The sequence below is a fragment of the Coregonus clupeaformis genome, chromosome 1 (assembly GCF_020615455.1).
Source record: "Coregonus clupeaformis isolate EN_2021a chromosome 1, ASM2061545v1, whole genome shotgun sequence".
In the NCBI taxonomy this organism is placed as follows: Eukaryota; Metazoa; Chordata; class Actinopteri; order Salmoniformes; family Salmonidae; genus Coregonus; species Coregonus clupeaformis.
The window spans coordinates 88,589,128-88,603,527 of NC_059192.1; the positions used below are offsets into that span (position 1 = coordinate 88,589,128).

General features: G+C 44.8%; 1 protein-coding gene across 1 annotated transcript in view; it reads right to left on the reverse strand.

The window, feature by feature from the left end:
- The window catches only part of LOC121571710 (protein kinase C epsilon type-like), a 104,588-nt gene that overhangs the window by 9,369 nt on the left and 80,819 nt on the right, over positions 1-14,400 (reverse strand). The gene's annotated exons all lie outside the window — the stretch shown is intronic.

Sequence of the window (14,400 nt, forward strand, 5' to 3'; positions counted from 1 at the left end):
GGACATAGACTACTGGTCAAAAGTTTGGACACACCTACTAATTCAAGGGTTTTCCTTTTTTTTTTAAAATTACATTGTAGAATAATAGTGAAGACATCAATGTAGTAACCAAAAAATAAATAAAATAAACAAATAGCCACCCTTTGCCTTGATGACAGCTTTGCACACTCTTGGCATTCTCTCAACCAGCTTCATGAGGTAATCAACTGGAATGCATTTCAATTAACAGGTGTGCCTTCTTAAAAGTTAATTTGTGGAATTTATTTCCTTCTTAATGCGTTTGAGCCAATCAGTTGTGTTGTGACAAGGTAGGGGGGGTATACAGAAGATAGCTCTATTTGGTAAAATACCAAGTCCATATTATGGCAAGAACAGCTCAAATAAGCAAAGAGAAACAACAGTCCATCATTACTTCAAGAAATTAAGGTCAGTCAATACGGAACATTTCAAGAACTTTGAATGTTTCTTCAAGTGCAGTCGCAACAACCATCAAGCGCTATGATGAAACAGGCTCTCATAAGGACCGCCACAGGAAAGGAAGACCCAGAGTTACCTCTGCTGCAGAGGATAGGTTCATTAGAGTTAACAGCCTCAGAAGTTGCAGCCCAAATAAATGCTTCACAGAGTTCAAGTCACAGACACATCTCAACATCAACTGTTCAGAGGGGACTGTGTGAATCAGGCCTTCATGGTCAAATTGCTGCAAAGAAACCACTACTAAAGGACAGCAATAATAAGAAGAGACCTGCTTGGGCCAAGAAACACGAGCAATGGACATTAGACCAGTGGAAATGTGTCCTTTGGTCTGGAGTCCAAATTGGAGTGTCACACCCTGACTCAAGGGACTCGTATATGTTGAGTCAGGGTGTGTATATTCTATGTTGTATATTTCTATGTTGATGTTCTAGTATGTCTATTTCTATGTTGGCCGGTGTGGTTCCCAATCAGAGGCAGCTGTCGCTCGTTGTCTCTGATTGGGGACCATACTTAGGCAGCCTTTTGGCACTAGTTAGTTGTGGGATCTTGTTCCAGTTAAGGTATGTTGTGTTGTGCTGCCTTGGACTTCACGTTTCGTTTTGTTGTTTTGTCGGTTGTTTATTCCTTTAAATAAACATGTATGCATATCACGCTGCGCCCTGGTCTGACCCGTTCATCAACGATCGTGACAGAAGATCCCACCAAACGAGGACCAAGCAGCGTGTCCAGGAGCAGACAGCCTGGACCTGGGAGGATATCCTGGACGGTAAGGGATCCTGTACTTGGGAGGAGATTCAGGCCGGGATGAATCGCCGTCCTTGGGAGGAGACAGTGGAGGCGCGGTATAGAGAGGAGCAACGGCAACGCAGAAGATGCCGGCCGAGGAAGAAGCCCGCACGACACGTGCGTGGTGCTAGCACAGGACATACAGGACTGTGCCGGAACACTGGCGACATAGTACATAGCTCCGCATAACACGGAGCCTGCCCAGTCACTCGCTTCCTCGCGTGAGTACGGGGAGTTGGCTCTGCTCTAACACTAGGCTCCGCCAACCACCCTTTTAGCCCCCCCCCAAAAATGTTTATTGGGGCTGTCTCTCGGGCTTCTTCCTCGGCCGGCATCTTCTGCGTTGCCGTTGCTCCTCTCTATACCGCGCCTCCACTGTCTCCTCCCAAGGACGGCGATTCATCCCGGCCTGAATCTCCTCCCAAGTACAGGATCCCTTACCGTCCAGGATATCCTCCCAGGTCCAGGCTGTCTGCTCCTGGACACGCTGCTTGGTCCTCGTTTGGTGGGATCTTCTGTCACGATCGTTGATGAACGGGTCAGACCAGGGCGCAGCGTGATATGCATACATGTTTATTTAAAGGAATAAACAACCGACAAAACAACAAAACGAAAGCGTGAAGTCCAAGGCAGCACAACACAACATACCTTAACTGGAACAAGATCCCACAACTAACTAGTGCCAAAAGGCTGCCTAAGTATGGTCCCCAATCAGAGACAACGAGCGACAGCTGCCTCTGATTGGGAACCACACCGCCAACATAGAAATAGACATACTAGAACATCAACATAGAAATATACAACATAGAATATACACACCCTGACTCAACATATACGAGTCCCTTGAGTCAGGGTGTGACACTCAATTTGGACTCCAGACCAAAGGACACATTTCCACTGGTCTAATGTCCATTGCTCGTGTTTCTTGGCCCAAGCAGGTCTCTTCTTATTATTGCTGTCCTTTAGTAGTGGTTTCTTTGCAGCAATTTGACCATGAAGGCCTGATTCACACAGTCCCCTCTGAACAGTTGATGTTGAGATGTGTCTGTGACTTGAACTCTGTGAAGCATTTATTTGGGCTGCAACTTCTGAGGCTGTTAACTCTAATGAACCTATCCTCTGCAGCAGAGGTAACTCTGGGTCTTCCTCTGGGTCTTCCGAGAGACAGCCCCAATAAACATTTTTGGGGGGGGGCTAAAAGGGTGGTTGGCGGAGCCTAGTGTTAGAGCAGAGCCAACTCCCCGTACTCACGCGAGGAAGCGAGTGACTGGGCAGGCTCCGTGTTATGCGGAGCTATGTACTATGTCGCCAGTGTTCCGGCACAGTCCTGTATGTCCTGTGCTAGCACCACGCACGTGTCGTGCGAAGATGGGCATTCAGCCAGGATGGGGTGTGCTGGCTCAACGCTCCTGGTCTCCAGTACGCCTCCTCGGTCCCGCATATCCTGCGCCTGTTCTACGAGCTGTATCGCCAGTGCGCGTGCACAGCCCAGTGCGTCCTGTGCCAGCGCCCCGCATGTGTAGTGCGAAAGTGGGCAGCCAGCCAGGACGGGTTGTGCCAGCTCTCCGCTCCAGACCTCCAGTCCGCCTTCGCAGTCCGGTCCGGCCCGTTCCTGCTCCTCGCACCAAACCAGTGGTGCGTGTTCCCAGCCCGGCCCGGCCTGTTCCTGCTCCTCGCACCAAGCCAGTGGTGCGCGTCGCCAGCCCGGTTCGCCCTGTTCCTGCTCCTCGCACCAAGCCAGTGGTGTGCATAGCCAGCCTGGCCCGGCCTGTTTCTGTCCCTCGCACCAAGCCAGTGGTGCCCGTCGCCAGCCCGGCCCGGCCTGTTCCTGCCCCTCGCACCAAGCCAGTGGTGCGCGTCACCAGCCCGGCCTGTTCCTGCCCCTCGCACCAAGCCAGTGGTGCGCGTCGCCAGCCCGGCCCGGCCTGTTCCTGCCCCTCACACCAAGACAGTGGTGCGCGTCGCCAGCCCGGTCCGGCCTGTTCCTGTCCCTCGCACCAAGCCAGTGGTGCGCGTCGCCAGCCCGGCCCGGCCTGTTCCTGCCCCTCGCACCAAGCCAGTGGTGCGCGTCGCCAGCCCGGTCCGGCCTGTTCCTGTCCCTCGCACCAAACCAGTGGTGCGTGTCGCCAGCCCGGCCCGGCCTGTTCCTGTCCCTCGCACCAAGCCAGTGGTGCGCGTCGTCAGCCCGGTCCGGCCTGTTCCTGCTCCTCGCACCAAGCCAGTGGTGCGTGTGTCCAGTCCGGCACGGCCCGTGCCTGTCCCACCGGTGCCTGCTCCGGCACCGGTCAGCTGCTCCACTCCGGAGCCAGAGCAGTCCGCTCCACCGGTGCCTGATCCAGCTCCGGTTAGCTGCTCCACTCCGGTGCCAGAGTAATCCGCTCCACCGGGGTCCAATCCAGCTCCGGTCAGCGGATCCACTCCGGAGCCAGAGCAGTCCGCTCCACCGGTGCCTGATCCAGCTCCGGTCAGCGGCTCCACTCCGGAGCCAGAGCAGTTCGATCCACCGTCGTCGGGTCCAGCTCCAGTCAGCGGTTCCAGTCCAGACCCAGACGTCAGCCCCTCTCCAGGTTCGGGGTCTCCCACACCAGGGTCCAGACAGGGCTTGGTACTTCGCGGGAGGAAGGAGAGGGGAAGCAGCGCGCCGAGGTCCAGACCAGGGGCGCAACAGGGAGGTGGAGAGTAAGTGGTGGTCACGCCCGGAGCCGGATCTGCCTCCGAGGCGGAATGCCCACCCGGCCCCTACCCTGTTATGTTTATGTGGCGCAGTCGGAGTCCGCACCTTTGGGGGGGGGGGGGTACTGTCACGACCTGACTCAAGGGACTCGTATATGTTGAGTCAGGGTGTGTATGTTCTATGTTGTATATTTCTATGTTGATGTTCTAGTATGTCTATTTCTATGTTGGCCGGTGTGGTTCCCAATCAGAGGCAGCTGTCGCTCGTTGTCTCTGATTGGGGACCATACTTAGGCAGCCTTTTGGCACTACTTAGTTGTGGGATCTTGTTCCAGTTAAGGTATGTTGTGTTGTGCTGCCTTGGACTGTTGTTTTGTCGGTTGTTTATTCCTTTAAATAAACATGTATGCATATCACGCTGTGCCTTGGTCCGTCCCGTCTGTAAACGATCGTGACATGGAGATTTTTGGTTCCAATCGCCGTGTCTTTGTGAGACACGGTGTGGGTGAACGGACGATCTCCACATGTGTAGTTCCCAACGAAAAGCTTGGAGGAGGAGGTGTTATGGTGTGGGGATGCTTTGCTGGTGACACTGTCTGTAATTTATTTAGATTTCAAGGCACACTTAACCAGCATGGCTACCATAGCATTCTGCAGCAATACACCATCCCATCTGGTTTGGGCTTAGTGGAACTACCATTTGTTTTACAACAGGACAATGTCCTCCAGGATGTGTAAGGGCTATTTGACCAGGAAGGAGAGTGATGGAGTGCTGCATCAGATGACCTGGCCTCCACAATCCCCAAACCTCAACCCAATTGAGATGGTTTGGGATGAGTCGGACAGCAGAGTGAAGGGAAAGCAGCCAACAAGTGCTCAGCATATGTAGGAACGCCTTCAAGACTGTTGAAAAGCATTCCAGGTGAAGCTGGTTGAGAGAATGCAAAGAGTGTGCAAAGCTGTCATCAAGGCAAAGGGTGGCTATTTGAAGAATCTCAAATCTCAAATATAATTTGATTTGTTTAACACTTTTTTGGTTATTACATGATTCAATAAGTGTTATTTTATTATACATCGTACAAAATAGTAAAAATAAAGAAAAACCCTTGAATGAGTAGGTGTGTCCAAACTTTGACTGGTACTTTATAACAAGTGTCACACATTTACAGTATGTTGTAATGTATATTTATAATATATCAAGATGAATATAACATTCATCAATTCAATAGAATATGATTCACACAGTACAGGCAAGATAAGTAATCACAGTGACATCAACCTATTGGGCAAAGAGCAAGAGAAAGTCTACTGAAAAGTACATGGATACTCTCAGTGTTCTTACTCAGTGAACAGACACAATGCCAAATATACTCTGTGTTCTTACTTAGTGAACAGACACAATGCCAAATATACTCTATGTTCTTACTCAGTGAACAGACACAATGCCAAAGATACCATCAGTGTTCTTACTTAGTGAACAGACACAATGCCAAAGATACTTTGTGTTCTTACTCAGTGAACAGACACAATGCCAAATATACTCTCAGTGTTCTTACTCAGTGACAGACACAATGCCAAATATACTCTCAGTGTTCTTACTCAGTGACAGACACAATGCCAAAGATACTCTCAGTGTTCTTACTCAGTGAACAGACACAATGCCAAATATACTCTCAGTGTTCTTACTCAATGAACAGACACAATGCCAAAGATACTCTCAGTGTTCTTACTCAATGAACAGACACAATGCCAAAGATACTATCAGTGTTCTTACTCAGTGAACAGACACAATGCCAAAGATACTCTCAGTGGTCTTACTCAGTGAACAGACACAATGCGAAAGATACTATCAGTGTTCTTACTCAGTGAACAGACACAATGCCAAATATACTCTCTGTATTCTTACTCAGTGACAGACACAATGACAAAGGAATCTTACTCAGTGAACAGACACAATGCCAAAGGACTCTTACTCAGTGAACAGACACAATGCCAAAGATACTGTCAGTGTTCTTACACAGTGAACAGACACAATGCCAAATATACTCTCAGTGTTCTTACTCAGTGACAGACACAATGCCAAATATACTCTCAGTGTTCTTACTCAGTGAACAGACTCAACACCAAATATACTCTCAGTGTTCTTACTCAGTGAACAGACACAATGCCAAAGGACTCTTACTCAGTGAACAGACACAATGCCAAAGTACTCTTACTCAGTGAACTGACACAATGACAAATGACTCTTACTCAGTGAACTGACACAATGCCAAAGTACTCTTACTCAGTGAACTGACACAATGCCAAAGTACTCTTACTCAGTGAACAGACACAATGCCAAAGGACTCTTACTCAGTGAACTGACAAACTGCCAAAGTACTCTTACTCAGTGAACAGACACAATGCCAAAGGACTCTTACTCAGTGAAGTGACACAATGCCAAAGAAACTCTAAGTGTTCTTACTCAGTGAACAGACACAATGCCAAAGGACAAATACTCAGTGAACTGACACAATGCCAAAAAACTCTTACTCAGTGAACAGACACAATGCCAAAGGACTCTTACTCAGTGAACTGACACAATGCCAACGTACTCTTACTCAGTGAACAGACACAATGCCAAAGGACTCTTACTCAGTGAACAGACACAGTATGCCAAAGGACTCTTACTCAGTGAACTGACACAATGCCAAAGTACTCTTACTCAGTGAACTGACACAATGCCAAAGTAGTCTTACTCAGTGAACAGACACAATGTGAAATGACTCTTACTCAGTAAACGGACACAATGCCAAAGTACTCTTACTCAGTGAACAGACACAATGCCAAATATACTCTCAGTGTTCTTACTCAGTGACAGACACAATGCCAAATATACTCTCAGTGTTCTTACTCAGTGACAGACACAATGCCAAATATACTCTCAGTGTTCTTACTCAGTGAACAGACACAATGCCAAATATACTCTCAGTGTTCTTACTCAGTGAACAGACACAATGACAAAGGACTCTTACTCAGTGAACAGACACAATGCCAAAGGACTCTTACTCAGTGAACAGACACAATGCCAAAGTACTCTTACTCAGTGAACTGACACAATGCCAAAGGACTCTTACTCAGTGAACTGACAAAATGCCAAAGTACTCTTACTCAGTGAACTGACACAATGCCAAAGTACTCTTACTCAGTGAACAGACACAATGCCAAAGGACTCTTACTCAGTTAACTGACAAAATGCCAAAGTACTCTTACTCAGTGAACAGACACAATGCCAAAGGACTCTTACTCAGTGAACTGACACAATGCCAAAGAAACTCTCAGTGTTCTTACTCAGTGAACAGACACAATGCCAAAGGACAAATACTCAGTGAACTGACACAATGCCAAAGTACTCTTACTCAGTGAACAGACACAATGCCAAAGGACTCTTACTCAGTGAACTGACACAATGCCAAAGTACTCTTACTCAGTGAACAGACACAATGCCAAATGACTCTTACTCAGTGAACAGACACAATATGCCAAAGGACTCTTACTCAGTGAACTGACACAATGCCAAAGGACTCTTACTCAGTGGACAGACACAATGCCAAAGATACTGTCAGTGTTCTTACACAGTGAACAGACACAATGCCAAATATACTCTCAGTGTTCTTACTCAGTGAACAGACAACACCAAATATACTTTCAGTGTTCTTACTCAGTGAACAGACACAATGACAAAAGACTCTTACTCAGTGAACAGACACAATGCCAAAGGACTCTTACTCAGTGAACAGACACAATGCCAAAGTACTCTTACTCAGTGAACTGACACAATGCCAAAGGACTCTTACTCAGTGAACTGACACAATGCCAAAGTACTCTTACTCAGTGAACTGACACAATGCCAAAGTACTCTTACTCAGTGAACAGACACAATGCCAAAGGACTCTTACTCAGTTAACTGACAAAATGCCAAAGTACTCTTACTCAGTGAACAGACACAATGCCAAAGGACTCTTACTCAGTGAACTGACACAATGCCAAAGAAACTCTCAGTGTTCTTACTCAGTGAACAGACACAATGCCAAAGGACAAATACTCAGTGAACTGACACAATGCCAAAGTACTCTTACTCAGTGAACAGACACAATGCCAAAGGACTCTTACTCAGTGAACTGACACAATGCCAAAGTACTCTTACTCAGTGAACAGACACAATGCCAAATGACTCTTACTCAGTGAACAGACACAATATGCCAAAGGACTCTTACTCAGTGAACTGACACAATGCCAAAGTACTCTTACTCAGTGAACTGACACAATGCCAAAGTAGTATTACTCAGTGAACAGACACAATGTGAAATGACTCTTACTCAGTGAACTGACACAATGCCAAAGCACTCTTACTCAGTGAACAGACACAATGCCAAAGGACTCTTACTCAGTGAACTGACAGAATGCCAAATTACTCTTACTCTATGAACAGACACAATGCCAAAGATACTCTCAGTGTTATTACTCAGTGAACAGACACAATGCCAAAGATAATCTCAGTGTTCTTACTCAATGAACAGACACAATGCCAAATATACTCTCAGTGTTCTTACTCAATGAACAGACACAATGCCAAAGATACTCTCAGTGTTCTTACTCAGTGAACAGACACCATGCCAAATACACTCTCTGTGTTCTTACTCAGTGACAGACACAACACCAAATATACTCTCACTGTTCTTACTCAGTGAACAGACACAATGACAAAGGACTCTTACTCAGTGAACAGACACAATGCCAAATGACTCTTACTCAGTGAACAGACACAATGCCAAAGTACTCTTACTCAGTGAACTGACACAATGCCAAATGACTCTTACTCAGTGAACTGACACAATGCCAAAGTACTCTTACTCAGTGAACAGACACAATGCCAAAGGACCTTACTCAGTGAACAGACACAATGCCAAAGATACTGTCAGTGTTCTTACACAGTGACCAGACACAATGCCAAATATACTCTCAGTGTTCTTACTCAGTGACAGACACAATGCCAAATATACTCTCAGTGTTCTCACTCAGTGAACAGACACAACACCAAATATACTCTCACTGTTCTTACTCAGTGAACAGACACAATGACAAAGGACTCTTACTCAGTGAACAGACACAATGCCAAATGACTCTTACTCAGTGAACAGACACAATGCCAAAATACTCTTACTCAGTGAACTGACACAATGCCAAATGACTCTTACTCAGTGAACTGACACAATGCCAAAGTACTCTTACTCAGTGAACAGACACAATGCCAAATATACTCTCAGTGTTCTTACTCAGTGAACTGACACAATGCCAAAGTACTCTTACTCAGTGAACTGACACAATGCCAAAGTACTCTTACTCAGTGAACAGACACAATGCCAAAGGACTCTTACTCAGTGAACTGACAAAATGCCAAAGAAACTCTCAGTGTTCTTACTCAGTGAACAGACACAATGCCAAAGGACAAATACTCAGTGAACTGACACAATGCCAAAGTACTCTTACTCAGTGAACAGACACAATGCCAAAGTACTCTTACTCAGTGAACAGACACAATGCCAAAGGACTCTTACTCAGTGAACTGACACAATGCCAAAGTACTCTTACTCAGTGAACAGACACAATGCCAAAGATACTCTCAGTGTTCTTACTAAATGAACAGACACAATGCCAAATATACTCTCAGTGTTCTTACTCAATGAACAGACACAATGCCAAAGATACTCTCAGTGTTCTTACTCAGTGAACAGACACCATGCCAAATATACTCTCTGTGTTCTTACTCAGTGACAGACACAACACCAAATATACTCTCAGTGTTCTTACTCAGTGAACAGACACAATGACAAAGGACTCTTACTCAGTGAACAGACACAATGCCAAAGGACTCTTACTCAGTGAACAGACACAATGTCAAAGATACTGTCAGTGTTCTTACACAGTGAACAGACACAATGCCAAATATACTCTCAGTGTTCTTACTCAGTGACAGACACAATGCCAAATATACTCTCAGTGTTCTTACTCAGTGAACAGACACAACACCAAATATACTCTCAGTGTTCTTACTCAGTGAACAGACACAATGACAAAGGACTCTTACTCAGTGAACAGACACAATGCCAAAGGACTCTTACTCAGTGAACAGACATAATGCCAAAGTACTCTTACTCAGTGAACTGACACAATGCCAAAGGACTCTTACTCAGTGAACTGACACAATGCCAAAGTACTCTTACTCAGTGAACTGACACAATGCCAAAGTACTCTTACTCAGTGAACAGACACAATGCCAAAGGACTTTTACTCAGTGAATAGACACAATGCCAAAGGACTCTTACTCAGGGAACTGACACAATGCCAAAGAAACTCTCAGTGTTCTTACTCAGTGAACAGACACAATGCCAAAGGACACATACTCAGGGAACTGACACAATGCCAAAGTACTCTTACTCAGTGAAAAGACACATGCCAAATGACTCTTACTCAGTGAACTGACACAATGCCAAAGTACTCTTACTCAGTGAACAGACACAATGCCAAAGGACTCTTACTCAGTGAACAGACACAATATGCCAAAGGACTCTTACTCAGTGAACAGACACAATGCCAAAGTACTCCTACTCAGTGAACTGACACAATGCCAAAGTAGTCTTACTCAGTGAACAGTCACAATGTGAAATGACTCTTACTCAGTGAACTGACACAATGCCAAAGTACTCTTACTCAGTGAACAGACACAATGCCAAAGGACTCTTACTCAGTGAACAGACACAACACCAATACTCTCAGTGTTCTTACTCAGTGAACAGACACAATGACAAAGAACTCTTACTCAGTGAACAGACACAATGCCAAAGGACTCTTACTCAGTGAACAGACACAATGCCAAAGGACTCTTACTCAGTGAAGTGACACAATGCCAAAGAAACTCTAAGTGTTCTTACTCAGTGAACAGACACAATGCCAAAGGACAAATACTCAGTGAACTGACACAATGCCAAAAAACTCTTACTCAGTGAACAGACACAATGCCAAAGGACTCTTACTCAGTGAACTGACACAATGCCAACGTACTCTTACTCAGTGAACAGACACAATGCCAAAGGACTCTTACTCAGTGAACAGACACAGTATGCCAAAGGACTCTTACTCAGTGAACTGACACAATGCCAAAGTACTCTTACTCAGTGAACTGACACAATGCCAAAGTAGTCTTACTCAGTGAACAGACACAATGTGAAATGACTCTTACTCAGTAAACGGACACAATGCCAAAGTACTCTTACTCAGTGAACAGACACAATGCCAAATATACTCTCAGTGTTCTTACTCAGTGACAGACACAATGCCAAATATACTCTCAGTGTTCTTACTCAGTGACAGACACAATGCCAAATATACTCTCAGTGTTCTTACTCAGTGAACAGACACAATGCCAAATATACTCTCAGTGTTCTTACTCAGTGAACAGACACAATGACAAAGGACTCTTACTCAGTGAACAGACACAATGCCAAAGGACTCTTACTCAGTGAACAGACACAATGCCAAAGTACTCTTACTCAGTGAACTGACACAATGCCAAAGGACTCTTACTCAGTGAACTGACAAAATGCCAAAGTACTCTTACTCAGTGAACTGACACAATGCCAAAGTACTCTTACTCAGTGAACAGACACAATGCCAAAGGACTCTTACTCAGTTAACTGACAAAATGCCAAAGTACTCTTACTCAGTGAACAGACACAATGCCAAAGGACTCTTACTCAGTGAACTGACACAATGCCAAAGAAACTCTCAGTGTTCTTACTCAGTGAACAGACACAATGCCAAAGGACAAATACTCAGTGAACTGACACAATGCCAAAGTACTCTTACTCAGTGAACAGACACAATGCCAAAGGACTCTTACTCAGTGAACTGACACAATGCCAAAGTACTCTTACTCAGTGAACAGACACAATGCCAAATGACTCTTACTCAGTGAACAGACACAATATGCCAAAGGACTCTTACTCAGTGAACTGACACAATGCCAAAGGACTCTTACTCAGTGGACAGACACAATGCCAAAGATACTGTCAGTGTTCTTACACAGTGAACAGACACAATGCCAAATATACTCTCAGTGTTCTTACTCAGTGAACAGACAACACCAAATATACTTTCAGTGTTCTTACTCAGTGAACAGACACAATGACAAAAGACTCTTACTCAGTGAACAGACACAATGCCAAAGGACTCTTACTCAGTGAACAGACACAATGCCAAAGTACTCTTACTCAGTGAACTGACACAATGCCAAAGGACTCTTACTCAGTGAACTGACACAATGCCAAAGGACTCTTACTCAGTGAACTGACACAATGCCAAAGTACTCTTACTCAGTGAACAGACACAATGCCAAAGGACTCTTACTCAGTTAACTGACAAAATGCCAAAGTACTCTTACTCAGTGAACAGACACAATGCCAAAGGACTCTTACTCAGTGAACTGACACAATGCCAAAGAAACTCTCAGTGTTCTTACTCAGTGAACAGACACAATGCCAAAGGACAAATACTCAGTGAACTGACACAATGCCAAAGTACTCTTACTCAGTGAACAGACACAATGCCAAAGGACTCTTACTCAGTGAACTGACACAATGCCAAAGTACTCTTACTCAGTGAACAGACACAATGCCAAATGACTCTTACTCAGTGAACAGACACAATATGCCAAAGGACTCTTACTCAGTGAACTGACACAATGCCAAAGTACTCTTACTCAGTGAACTGACACAATGCCAAAGTAGTATTACTCAGTGAACAGACACAATGTGAAATGACTCTTACTCAGTGAACTGACACAATGCCAAAGCACTCTTACTCAGTGAACAGACACAATGCCAAAGGACTCTTACTCAGTGAACTGACAGAATGCCAAATTACTCTTACTCTATGAACAGACACAATGCCAAAGATACTCTCAGTGTTATTACTCAGTGAACAGACACAATGCCAAAGATAATCTCAGTGTTCTTACTCAATGAACAGACACAATGCCAAATATACTCTCAGTGTTCTTACTCAATGAACAGACACAATGCCAAAGATACTCTCAGTGTTCTTACTCAGTGAACAGACACCATGCCAAATACACTCTCTGTGTTCTTACTCAGTGACAGACACAACACCAAATATACTCTCACTGTTCTTACTCAGTGAACAGACACAATGACAAAGGACTCTTACTCAGTGAACAGACACAATGCCAAATGACTCTTACTCAGTGAACAGACACAATGCCAAAGTACTCTTACTCAGTGAACTGACACAATGCCAAATGACTCTTACTCAGTGAACTGACACAATGCCAAAGTACTCTTACTCAGTGAACAGACACAATGCCAAAGGACCTTACTCAGTGAACAGACACAATGCCAAAGATACTGTCAGTGTTCTTACACAGTGACCAGACACAATGCCAAATATACTCTCAGTGTTCTTACTCAGTGACAGACACAATGCCAAATATACTCTCAGTGTTCTCACTCAGTGAACAGACACAACACCAAATATACTCTCACTGTTCTTACTCAGTGAACAGACACAATGACAAAGGACTCTTACTCAGTGAACAGACACAATGCCAAATGACTCTTACTCAGTGAACAGACACAATGCCAAAATACTCTTACTCAGTGAACTGACACAATGCCAAATGACTCTTACTCAGTGAACTGACACAATGCCAAAGTACTCTTACTCAGTGAACAGACACAATGCCAAATATACTCTCAGTGTTCTTACTCAGTGAACTGACACAATGCCAAAGTACTCTTACTCAGTGAACTGACACAATGCCAAAGTACTCTTACTCAGTGAACAGACACAATGCCAAAGGACTCTTACTCAGTGAACTGACAAAATGCCAAAGAAACTCTCAGTGTTCTTACTCAGTGAACAGACACAATGCCAAAGGACAAATACTCAGTGAACTGACACAATGCCAAAGTACTCTTACTCAGTGAACAGACACAATGCCAAAGTACTCTTACTCAGTGAACAGACACAATGCCAAAGGACTCTTACTCAGTGAACTGACACAATGCCAAAGTACTCTTACTCAGTGAACAGACACAATGCCAAAGATACTCTCAGTGTTCTTACTAAATGAACAGACACAATGCCAAATATACTCTCAGTGTTCTTACTCAATGAACAGACACAATGCCAAAGATACTCTCAGTGTTCTTACTCAGTGAACAGACACCATGCCAAATATACTCTCTGTGTTCTTACTCAGTGACAGACACAACACCAAATATACTCTCAGTGTTCTTACTCAGTGAACAGACACAATGACAAAGGACTCTTACTCAGTGAACAGACACAATGCCAAAGGACTCTTACTCAGTGAACAGACACAATGTCAAAGATACTGTCAGTGTT